The following is a 12,125-nucleotide window of genomic DNA, read 5'->3' on the forward strand; positions in this document are numbered from 1 at the left end:
ATTTTATAATTGTTTTACTTCATCCAAGAGTTTGTAACATGTCAGAAAATACAGGAGAATCCCAGCAGCAGCTCCAACATCTTGAAGCAACTTAGTCATTCTGATCTCAATCTCTAAATTCAGACCCTCTAATAAGTGTGCTGTTGGTCATTTTGGAAATTATTGATACATTAATAAGATTTGAAGACATATTGTGGCTGCTATTGTGACATAACCTGCTCCGGGGGAGAGCAGGTTTAATGTTACTTGATTATGATACCTGCCCTTGTTAGCACAATATAGCTAAAGTAGCTAACGTTAGCCCAAGTGTGCAGCACTCCGAGTTCCCAGTAAGCTAACGTTAGCTTGGGTCAACTTAGTCATTCTGGTCTCAATTCCTCAATTCAGACCCTCTAATGAGTGTGCTGTTGGTCATTTTGTGAAATTATTGATACATTAATAGGATTTGAAGACTTATAGTAGCTTATGATACCTGCCCTGTTAGCACAATATAGCTAAAGTAGCTAACGTTAGCCCAAGTGTGCAGCGCTCGGTGTTCCCAGTAAGCTAACGTTAGCTTGGGTCTGAGGTAGCGGGTTGTGTGTTTTCTGAGCATGAAAGAAAACAACCTGCACTCCTTATCTGGAGGGTTTTGGCTACAAACAGGAAAAGATGGCGCCGACCATAAGCTGCAACTCTGGGCTTCAAACCGGCTCCAATGAAACCAACAGGAGACGTCACACCTCGCTACGTCCATCTGCATATACAGTCTGTGGTGGAATCCTAATAATAAAATCCAAGAACAAGTCAAATTATCCCACCAACTGTCTAAAAACCCAAATAAATTCAATTTAGTCACATTTAAGAAGCTTGAATTGGTATTTTTACTCAAATGACTTAAACAATGAAGGTTGATGTACGACACAGTGACGGCTCCCACTTTAACATCTGCTTTCTCCATTTAGGACACACACTTTCTTTACGCTTTTACAAAATTGCTTCTCAGGTTTCTAATTCATTCGGATGCTTTTGGACTTAAAAGCTGCGGTGAAAGAATCTGAGAAGGAAACAACTGACACTCAAATAATGTCAGACGCTGAAACGCCCCAAAGTCTGATTTACAAAACCTCCACATGGAATTAGTTAGTGAACTGACGTCAATCACTCTTATTCAAAGTAGGTATTAACGCAGCTCTGAATGACATGCAAAGCATATTCATTAGTTAGAAAAAAAAAAACACTTTAACACAGCAGCGATCGAAAGCATCCGACGCCGCCATTAAATTATTAGAATTAGATTTAAATCCGGTTTCTGGAAGATTTACAACAAAAAAAAGAAAGTCTGAGCTTCCATTTCTGCAACAAACGGAGGCCTTCACTCACCATAACACACCATCACCTGCAACAGCATCATGTGACCAGTTTACTTCTTCTTCTTCGTTTTTAACTAACAGGAGAGAGTCGCATCTCTTCTGTTCCCACAAACACAAAGCATCCTCCTCCCGCTCCTCCGTCCTGCAGAGACGCCGTTAAACCAACAGAAGCAGAGACCTCGGGGCGAATATCTGACACCAGAATGATGGCGTTTACCTCTCAGTCCAACATGTGTGAGCTTTTAGACATCGCAGGTGTTTAACACAAGGTTGTACACATCCAGACATAATGTGTTTTTTCCTCCCAAGGATTCAGTCTCAGACAAAACCGTCCGACCAAAACTTGGCAGCGTCTCATCACATTATCCAGTGACGCTAAAGATGTAGCTTCTCCATTTTTAGATGAAACATTTCAACTACAACATCTATTAAAAAGCCTCTTTTGTTGCTAGTTTACTGAACTAAACACTCTAAACTGAATACAACTGGACCTATCTGTCTGTAGTCAGTTCAGGAGTTTCAAAATAAAAGATCTTTGCTTCACAGATGGATTTAAGTATCTGACACTTTAATCTGATCCAACAAGCTACTTGATCCAAATACTAAAGGTTCTGGTTCAAAAATGTAAAGTTTATAAGCTTCAATAATTGATATAATGTGAAAGAAAGAAGAAGATGCATCACTCTGTTGGAGAACTTAAGAAACTTACTCACAGAATTAACATTAATTAGTGACAGCTGACGGTGTTTGCTGCTGTCAGTTTAACCGTCAGAGAGAAAGTGACGCTCAGTGCAGGTAAAAGTGACAATTAATCACATTCACACGTTGTCATTTTCACTCTCCGATGCAGTGAAACGTTGCTGTTTGTCTGAAAGCAGAGCAGCAGCAGCAGCAGCGAAGGAGGAGAAGAAGTAAAGAGAGCATCGGATTTTAATTTCACAGATAACGATCGGACGTCTCTCGGCCGCTACTCACTGCACTTCCTCAGAGGGGGAGGGGCTTCACCGGAGAGAGGGGGAGGGACTTTTTTTTCCTGAGGCTCCACCTCTTCCTGTCACTGTCGCGTCGTCCTCGATCTTCACGCTCCGTCACTCTTCTTCTTCTTCTTTTTTCTCCTTTCTGGATGATCCTCAGGCCAGCGGCACTCTGGGTAATCTCCTGTTGAACCTGACAACAACAACGAGAGAGAGAGAGAGAGAGAGAGAGAGAGAGATGTCAGTGATGGGGAGAGTGTGTGTGTGTGTGTGTGTGTGTGTGTGTGAGAGAGAGAAATAAACAAACACACTGAAGACAAACTGGATCTTCTGCACGTGTGTGTATGACGGCAGGTGTGAAGGCATGATGGTGTGTGTGTGTGTGTTTTAGAGAGATGGATTCATTCAGAACAGGTACAGCAGAGGTGTGTGTGTGTGTGTTTGTGTGTGTGTGTGTGTGTGTGTGTGTGTGTGTGTGTGTGTGTTTGTGTGTGTAAGGGGGGGGAAGGAGCGACGGAGCCCAGTATGGGCCTTAAAAAACTGCACCAATACAACTTGGCCCAAAAAAAAAAAAAAAAAAAAAAAAAAAAAAGAGGAGGCGGTTACCGTGGCAACATGTGCCAAAAAGAAAAAGCGACAAAGAGAGAGAGCGAGAGACAGACAGACAGCTCTCTCTGTCCGTCCGTCTGTCTCTCGCTCTCTCTTTGTCAGAAAAACACAGAGTGAGAAAGACTCTTTACATCTGATCAGCAGCAGATTCTCTCCGCTCAGCTTCTGTTTTAACACCCAGACTAAAAAAAAAACACTGAACCTCACGGCGTCGCTCTGGTTTTACAAGCTCGCCGCCGCCGCCACCGTGCTCGAAGTTCAGACGGTCACTTTGACCTTGATCGCCGGTGACCTTTCGATCCACGACCGATGAGCCGACGGCTGCCTGTGACGGACAAAAAGCTGCTTCTGAAAGAACCAGAGTTCACTAACATCACTAAAGCTGATTGATCGATCAGTTATCAACTATTAAAACTAATGATGATTTTCATAATCTGTCAAATTCTCTCGTTTCAGCTTCTACAATGTGAATATTTTCTGGTTTCTTTCGTCTTCAATGACAGTAAACTGAACATCTTTGTGTCACGTTGACCTTTATGAAACAGCAAATATAAACATATTTCATAATTTTCTGATATTTTATAAACCAAACAACTATTCCACTAATCAAGAAAACAATCAAACAGGTTAATTGATAATTAAAATCATTGTTTATTGCTGCCCTAAACACACACACGGGGTCAAAATATTAATGATTAAATACAGTATTTTAATAGCTTTTTCTGTATGTCGGCTGGTTTTCAACACTAGTAGAGGAGGGATGCAGTGATGAACCGTAAAGGCTCGACTACACCGAGAGTTTCTGTTCTCAAGAAAGAGACGTTATGTTACCTTGTTTTTCTACGAACAACCGTTGTACTGTGAGGAACATTCAAGCGGGAAACATCCGGGGCTGTAAAATGAAACTGCAGTTCCTTAAATGACCACTTGAGGCTCTAAAAGCGAGTCAATCCCCACAGACCTCCATGTTAAAGTGTCCAACTTTACAGCAGAAATAAACATGTTTATACTAGATTGTGTTTAATAAATTGTCCGTTAGGCGCCACCTGCAGATGGCAGGAGGAACCAAAACAAACCTGATGCAGCAGCTGCAACAAGTTCAGCTACGCAAACACGTCACACGAGAGCGACTCCGCGATATAGTTCTGACAGCGTCGTATCCACCAACAGGAGGAATCTGGATACATGAAGAACAGCTGAGAGGTTGTTCAAGAAGAAGAAGAAGAAGAAGAAGAAGAAGAAGAAGAAGAAGAAAGATCCAGCTGTGCTGCTCAAATGAAGCTGATACACCAAGTCATAACTAAAAATATGACTTTAGTAGCAAGTTACTTAATGAAACACTGAGTTTTTAGGTAATAAAAAGGTATAAAAGTGTCACTAACAACCAACGAAGCAGCGGTGAGTTAAGAGTTGAGCAACATTTATAAATGAATGTTAATTAAAACGACATGTAATCATCCTGCTGCTTCCTCCCACATGTTGAGTAAACATCAGGTCATACAGGTAAATATTACAGGTGTAACATGAGGATCTTATAGACTTCCAGCATTATAACATGGAAGCTAATTAATGACATTTCACTGATTAATAACACCTGTTCACACTTTATTTCTTTTATTTTTACTAAAACTGGAAAAAAAAACCCTGAAAAAACAATAATAATTTTTTTAGCCCTCATATAGAATTAGATTAATTATTGAAATAGATGATTAAAAATATTTTTTTTAGACAAACGAGGCGTGGATGACGGTTGATGATAATAACTGTCCATCTTAATCTTATATTAATAATCAGCAACTGTTAAAAAACAAAAGCCAACAAAGAAACATGGAGGGAAAAAAATAATATAATAAAACCTCTAATTAAAAAAAAAAAAAATGCTGCTGGTGTGATTTTTATCCGTCTGTAGTGGTGTGAAATAAATTAATACATAATAAGAATGAAACCATAATATTCCATCAACATCTATAACCGTTGCTCCTCGTCTTACATCGATTCGAGGGATAATCAAGCTCCTCGGATGTAAACAGGAAGTTTGTTTCAGCTGATATTATTCTAGTAATTAATAATTAGCAGCTCCTGTTTGCAGTGAAACATGGACGACTTTCGCTGGATTACTGTGATACTGAAGAAAACTTCTGCAGCAGATTCCATGATGCACATCAGAAGACGATCGTGTCCTCGGGACGTGTAAGTCACACCGAAACTAAAAAAGACCGAGATATGACTCAAAGAAGAAGAGTTTTGACGCAAATTGCGGCTCACGTCTGTCCCCATAACGCCCGCCCGGGGGAGGAGGAGCCAATCAGACGCTGCTCTGTGTAAACATGACTCAGCAGAAAAAAAAACCATCTTCAGTCTTTTTTTTGTAGTGGATGCGATTTGATTTACAAACTGACACATGGATGTTTATTTACAGTCATAAACAAAACATCCTGATGAGCCATCGGCGACGTTATGAAGCTCCTTTAAGGAGGGAATCACCGGCCGTGTTTTCCCCAGGATGTGGCGTGTGTGTGTGTGTGTGTGTGTGTGTGTGTGTGTGTGTGTGTCGGCTCTGTGAGTGAGCGGATGAGATCATCAGAGGACTCTGCAGCACAGCGGGGAGAGAGACTCACAGAGAGAGAGACAACAGGTCTTTTCCAGAGAGTCTGGATCCCCCTCAGGACTGACCTCATCCTCCATCCATCATCCACCTGATACTTACCAGCTCTACTGTGTGTGTGTGTGTGTGTGTGTGTGTGTGTGTGTGTGTTTGTACTGAGGCCCAGAGGTGATCGTCACTCCACAACAGTAAATATTTGTATTTAACTGTATGAGGTTGAGTCGGTGTACTTCACTTAAAGGGACAGTTCACCTAAATTACAGCATCACATGATCTCATTTGCCACCACCATCTAGCAGCCAGACACGCTTTCAGCTTCCTGGTATCTATTACTGTTGTGTTAATTTGTTGTTGTTAAAGCAGCTATAATCAATATTTTTTTAACGATAATAAGGAAGCTGATCAGCATCTTTTAAATCACTTCTTTAAGTGTTAATCCAAAGTTTTATGTTTCTAATTTCACTATGTTTTACTGCTTTTATCCTATTTTCATTTATTTTGGGTAGGCCTGGTCGATAAAACGAGCTCGATACGGGATTGTGATAAAAATGATGTCTAACGATGATAAAACTTCAGACGTTTTTTACTCGATATAGATCAATCTAACAGCCTATCACACAGTAGAAATAAACATGACAACAGCCAGTCAGTCTGCGTCGTTTGAGCTGATTGGACGTCCTCTGGAAAAGATGGAAAAACGACATGATGATGTCACAGCAGCCTCAGATTAGCCTCCATGTCGGGGTCTCCGGGTAAACAGCGAACCCTGCTGGCGAAAAAGGGACGAACATCCATCGACAAGGCTACGCTAGCGCTAACGTTAGCCGGAGTCCCCGTCACGTCTAAACTAGGGATGTGCACAGGGTCCAGTATCTGTATCTGTATTTGAATAAAAGTGGAAAGAGGTTTAAAAAAATCCTGTTTTTGTTTTTATTACCCTTTTAATTTGAGACACTGCCCCACATTTATCTCTGGGGAACACCCCCAACTCCGAGAGTGATGTCCAAATAAGGAAATGTGCGTCATGCAGCAGGTGGATGTGACTCCCCTCACTGAGACCTACTGATAGACGTCAGAGCGGAGCAGAGGAGAGACACTGAGATAGTGATGTAACCGACCTTTCTCTTCCCGAAAACAAATAATTTTTAAAATATTTGTATGAAACAAATATTCGAAAAAAAACAAAAACATTATTTGTGCTTTGCTGAATATCATATTTGTATTCGAGCACACCCCTCGTCTAAAGTAAGGTCACGTCTCTCTAGTAGAGACATCCAGCACAAAGTAAACAGAGTAGCAGCAAAAGGCTAGTTAGTATCGCTGAAATGTTAAGTAATTACAAATCCTGCTCATTTAATACACATTTATTTGTTTTTAGAAAAAAACCCAGGAAGAATGAAGCCGATTCATTGACTCGTTAAACTATAATTAAAGGTCTTTATTTAAGAACGAACTGCAACAGAAGTCAACTCATCCTTCATTAGTGAGACTCTGTTCTTTTATTTTTTAATATTTTATTTGCTCGTCCTTGTTTTTGATGAGATTGATCGTCCTGGACAGGATGATACCAGTCTACAACAACCACTGCTGAGACTGGTTTTCTATTGGATTCAGGTCAGGGGTCATACTGGGCCAGGTCATAGTTTTAGTTTGGGATCATTGTCATGTTGTCAACCTTCTTAAAGGGATTCATCTTTTCATTCAGTACTTTCATAGTTTCATCTATAAATGTCGTCTCTCCTGCAGCCTCGTATCAACACACTCCCTCCTCCGTGTTTAACGCTCGGCACTATGCAGTCACTGTGGTAGTCCTGGCCAGGTCCACGCCAAACACGCTGGACCCCGTCTGATCCAAACTCATTTATTTTGGTTTCATCTGACCAAAGAAAGTGCCGCCAAAAATATTCATCAGCCTTCTTTTCATGTTTCTTTGGCAAAGTTGAATCTTTGGCAGTTTTGTGCTGTTTTGTAAGCGATAGTTTTTCTTTTTTTGGACGTCTGCCGTTGAGGTTGACTTCATGTAACGTCCTTCACGCTGTCTGAGCAGTCACTGAAACACCAGTTTGCACAGATCGTCCTCGTGCCAAGTCAGAAGCGCTCGCCCGTCTGTTTTTCATTGCGAGGCGCGTGCCAACGTTTCACGAGGACGACCGCCGCCGCCGCCACCTTCTGTTATTGGTGGTATGCGTCCTCCTGTACCTCCTGACTGCTGGGTTAGGGTTAGGGGTAGGGCAGGTACCTCCTGACCACTGCTGCAGCCTACTGATGATCTTGTATCGCTCTCACATCTTTATGAAGTCTCACAATCTGGTTTCTTACTTGTTCAGGGCAACTCCTCCTCCTCATCATCATCATCATCATCATCATCACGTGGAGCCATGAACTCAAACTGAGAAAACTGATGTTCTGTTATAACCTTGTTCACTTTAGTGTCAGTGGTCACAGGTTTACTCACTTTAGTTGCACTGAGGTTGACGCCTGTATTTTCAATGTAGTCAATCTAACCTGTTAGACCTGTTATACTACAATGATTGTAACACTTTTGTCATCTCCTCTATAAATATATAACTACATCCTGATATATCCACAACTGTACTTTTTATTCTTCTTGTGAAACGAGCCGCTGTACTGTAAAAGTGGGTCAAAACATCCTTTCTGACATAACTGTACCGTCGTGTCCTCTCCTATCTATATGTACAGTACATTGTGTGCTGCGTGTTGCAGGTCTTACAGTCCTTTTGCATCATATGTGAGGGTCCAGCTGTCCCTGCTCTATGTCACTACCGCCGCTGTATTAATATTTAAGAGACAAAGTCACCGAGACAAATTCCTGTACGTCCTGCTCCGACTCTGACGCAGGAAGCTTCAGATTAGTGCGACGGCAGAGGACGTGGCCTCAATCTATTTCTCCCTTGTCCATACCTCCCGCGCCCCCGTGAATCGCTTTAAATATATTTAGGCTGCGGCGCTCATCTGGATATTTTGCATATCTTAATTAGTGCTTACAAAACATGCAAATGAACCAGTCGGCCCTAATTAATTAGCTTTGTGGGTTTTTCTCCTTAAGTGGCAGTCGTGAGGGGGCGTCTATCTGCCTGCCTGCCTGCCTGCCTGCCCGTCTCTATGCTGTTTTTGTCCTAACCTGAATTTAATCAATCAGGTCAATTAAAAAGGGGGCTTCTTGTTTACAGTGACGGTCTGCAGAACGGATCTGAAGCAGAGATTTACTGGATGAATTATGCAAAAGAAGAACATGAATCAAAACAATATTCCCTGATTTGTTTTAGTCTCTTTTGTTTTTTTTTTTTTGCAAAAGTTTCACTTATCAATATATCTTTTTTTTTTTCTTGTAATCAACAATGAATCTAATTAGCATATTGGTACAAATATAAGAACATGTTTTATTCTGTTAATTGCATTTGAAAAAGTGGGAGATTGTATAATATTTAAGGATGAGACAATTAAGTAACTTTCCTACTGAGAGTGTTGCATTATGGGTTGTTTGTAGCATTGTTTGTATCGTTAATGACGCTAAGCTAATGATGTTTCTTCCCAGTTTGTTTACACTCAGTTCAGTTCAGTTTAACCTGCAGGAGTTTTCTTCTGCCACTGAGGAAATAAAATTCATGAGGAGTGAAAATGAATCCGAAGCCTCTTCTGGAGACTTTACTGGGGGGGAGAGAGGGTGGGGGGGGGGGGTGGGGGGGCTAACGGATGGTCGGCAGGTCGGGTCGTGTGTGTATGAAGTTAATTAACAGAAACTCTGCAGCTCTTTTGAGCCTCTTTTAGTTTCTAGTTTTCCTTCTGCAGATCATTTAATGTTTATTTCAGTTTCATCAGTTTTTTTTTAAGTATCGCGACTCAATATTGATATTTAACAACAGTTACGAGTCGACAGCTGCTGGGATCAAATTAATTAAATAAAATAAAAGCCTTAAAATAATTCGACAGTCAGAGTTTTGCATGTTCATGGATTGAGGTGTGATGGAGACCAGAAGAATTAACCAGTTCTATTCTGTTTGTTCACTAATCAATTCCTCCACAAGGTCCATTTATTAGCTGTTCTGGAGCTTTTGATCGATCGGCATCTTTTAAACCTTCTTCTTCTTCTTCTTAAAAACATACTTTTATATCAGACAGCTTTTCCTCATTTGTTTACTTTGTTTTAATTTAATCTTATGTTACACAAATGAAATTGATTTTATCGTTTTGTTTTTTTTTTTTAAATTGAATAATTCATAAGCAGATAATATTGCAGCAGCAGCAGCAGACGAGTTCTTATATCTCTGACAAAGTGTTTTATCTTCAGTGTGACACACTCGATGCGTTCGGGGGTCTCGACTACGCTGGTTTGTTTGGGTTCTCGGATGAATAACTGACACATTGCCTCCGACAGTTGACGGCACACATCTGGATGTGTTTTTTATGAAAAACCAAACTTGACATGACCAACAGCCACAACAGCTGTACAAGAAGTTAATTGAGATTTGAATCATCCAAATATGCAAATATTTAAAAAAAAATCCCATTACATTACCTTTTCATTCACTTTAAAACTTCATGTGAGGGATTTTAAAAAAAAAGCATAAAAATCCCTCCAGTATGTCAGAAACCTCTGATACAAACTACAACATCTTAAGGAAATGAGAGAAACCGCCTTGTTTCTGGCTGAAGGTCAACACATTATTGCAACTGTGGGGATTTCCACACAACAGCAGCGTCACCACGACGTGCAGAGATACAACGTGCTCAGAATTAATAAGTCAATTCTGAGCGAGAGCCACGGACGCATTAAGACGTTAAAAAAAAAACAAAAAAAAAACCTTTATTTATTCAGGGTGCATCGACGGGACTCTCCGCTCACTCCTGCCTTGGTCAAGAGCGCCGGCAGGGATGGCAGAAGAAGAAGAAGAAGAAGAAGAAGAAGAAGAAGAAGAAGAAGAAGAAGAAGAAGAAGAAGTGTTGAAGCTGAACAGTTTTTCAGCCACACATCCGACCGTGGCGACTTCCACAGCAGCAGCATGTGACAAGAAGGGAGTTGTTTTTTTTTGGTTTTTTTTTTAAACTGTGAATGATGGAAAGCATCTTATTTCAGTTCCAAAAAACACTAGAACCTCATCCAAAGACAACCTGTCCTTAAGATTAATATCTGCAAAGTAAAGAGGAGCTTGTCTGCACGCTTCAGTCTCAGGAATCTGTTTAAAAAAAAAAAAAAAAAGGTAAAAAGGAACATGGAGTTTATTTTAAATTGAGTGCTTTAAATATTTCACAAGTGCGGTTTTAAGATATATTATTTAACCTTTATTTAACCGGATCGTCTCACTGAGGTTAAGAGCAGAAGTGGGTGATGTGACGTTGAGTAATATGATATTATGAGGTGTTTAGTGATCATGAGCACAGATGAAACTATTGATTGATTAATAGAAATTTATTAGCAACTACTGTGATCATCAATCAGTCGATTTAGTCACTTTGTGAGTTGGGTTTTGGAGTACAGGTCGGATAAAAAGCCAGTTAAACACGTCACCTTTGATTCTGGTAAATTATAAACGGACATTTTTTAATATTTTCTGACAATTTACAGACTTAACGATTAATAGAGAAAATAATCTGCAGATGAATTGATGACAAAAGCTCAAAGCAAAGTAATTTGTTATTTTCTTGTGGTCCTTGACTTCCTGAACGTCACTGATTGAGTCTCTTTATGTCTTTATGTCTGACTGAATGTTGACTCTTGTTTGTTTGCCGTAAATCTTGTTGTTTGTTACTTTGAATTTGTACACCGTTGTAAACTTTTTATTTTTCTGTATGTTCTGTACTCGAGGGCGGCCTTGGACAGGAGAGCACGGCCCCTCACTGCAGAAATAAAGGTTATAATAATAATAAAAAAATGTCTGTATGTTTGTATGTATGTCCTCCGCTTTTCTCATCAACCGTTCATCTGATCTACTTCATGCTTGGCAGGTGTATTACTGAGGACCTGAGGAAGTGCAGCGTCGAGTGTGAAGTTGTTTGGATGAGAAATGTTTAAGATATCATTAAAAGAAAACATTTAGCGGATCTTAACTTTTCCAATATGGCGGCCACGCAGACGCATATCTGCACCACACAGCAGCCAATCAGGTGTCGTTTCTGTAATGTTTTACATGTTATAAACACTCTTAGTTTCATGTATTCAGACATTAACTTGCTGCAAGAACTCAATAATAAATTTATTGTAGTGTAAAGTTGAGATAAATTAAACAGATCCTGAAACGTCTCGTCTCACAGTCTCCAGATTAAAATGTATTTGTTGTTTGTTGTTTTTCCTTTTGAAGGTTAATGACATTAAACCACTTTCACATGACTGAAGTTGCTCCTGTTTTGGCACCGAATCCTCCACAGAGGAGCCATGTGTGACGCTGCTGTAAGAACCACTGGGTTTTACCCAGTTTGGGTCAATATACCACCAACGCCATACTGGATTAATGTTACCCAGAAAACCACTCAAGACAAGGGCTTGTTCTGACCCAGTTTTAGTGTTATTTATAAAGCTTTATAATCTGCTCTACTCTATTTAAACTTACATGTCAGGGTTTGATACTG

The 12,125-nt window shown here is 40.2% G+C and overlaps 1 protein-coding gene across 3 annotated transcripts in view; it reads right to left on the reverse strand.

The window, feature by feature from the left end:
* Nucleotides 1–12,125, reverse strand: part of LOC122970552 (zinc fingers and homeoboxes protein 2-like) — a 140,837-nt gene that overhangs the window by 95,489 nt on the left and 33,223 nt on the right. For all 3 annotated transcript variants that reach the window (XM_044336729.1, XM_044336731.1, XM_044336730.1), the window contains one exon: nucleotides 2,328–2,519. The gene's annotated coding sequence lies outside the window, so the exon portion shown is untranslated. The remainder of the gene's footprint in view (nucleotides 1–2,327; nucleotides 2,520–12,125) is intronic.

The sequence above is a fragment of the Thunnus albacares genome, chromosome 19 (assembly GCF_914725855.1).
Source record: "Thunnus albacares chromosome 19, fThuAlb1.1, whole genome shotgun sequence".
Taxonomy (NCBI): domain Eukaryota; kingdom Metazoa; phylum Chordata; class Actinopteri; order Scombriformes; family Scombridae; genus Thunnus; species Thunnus albacares.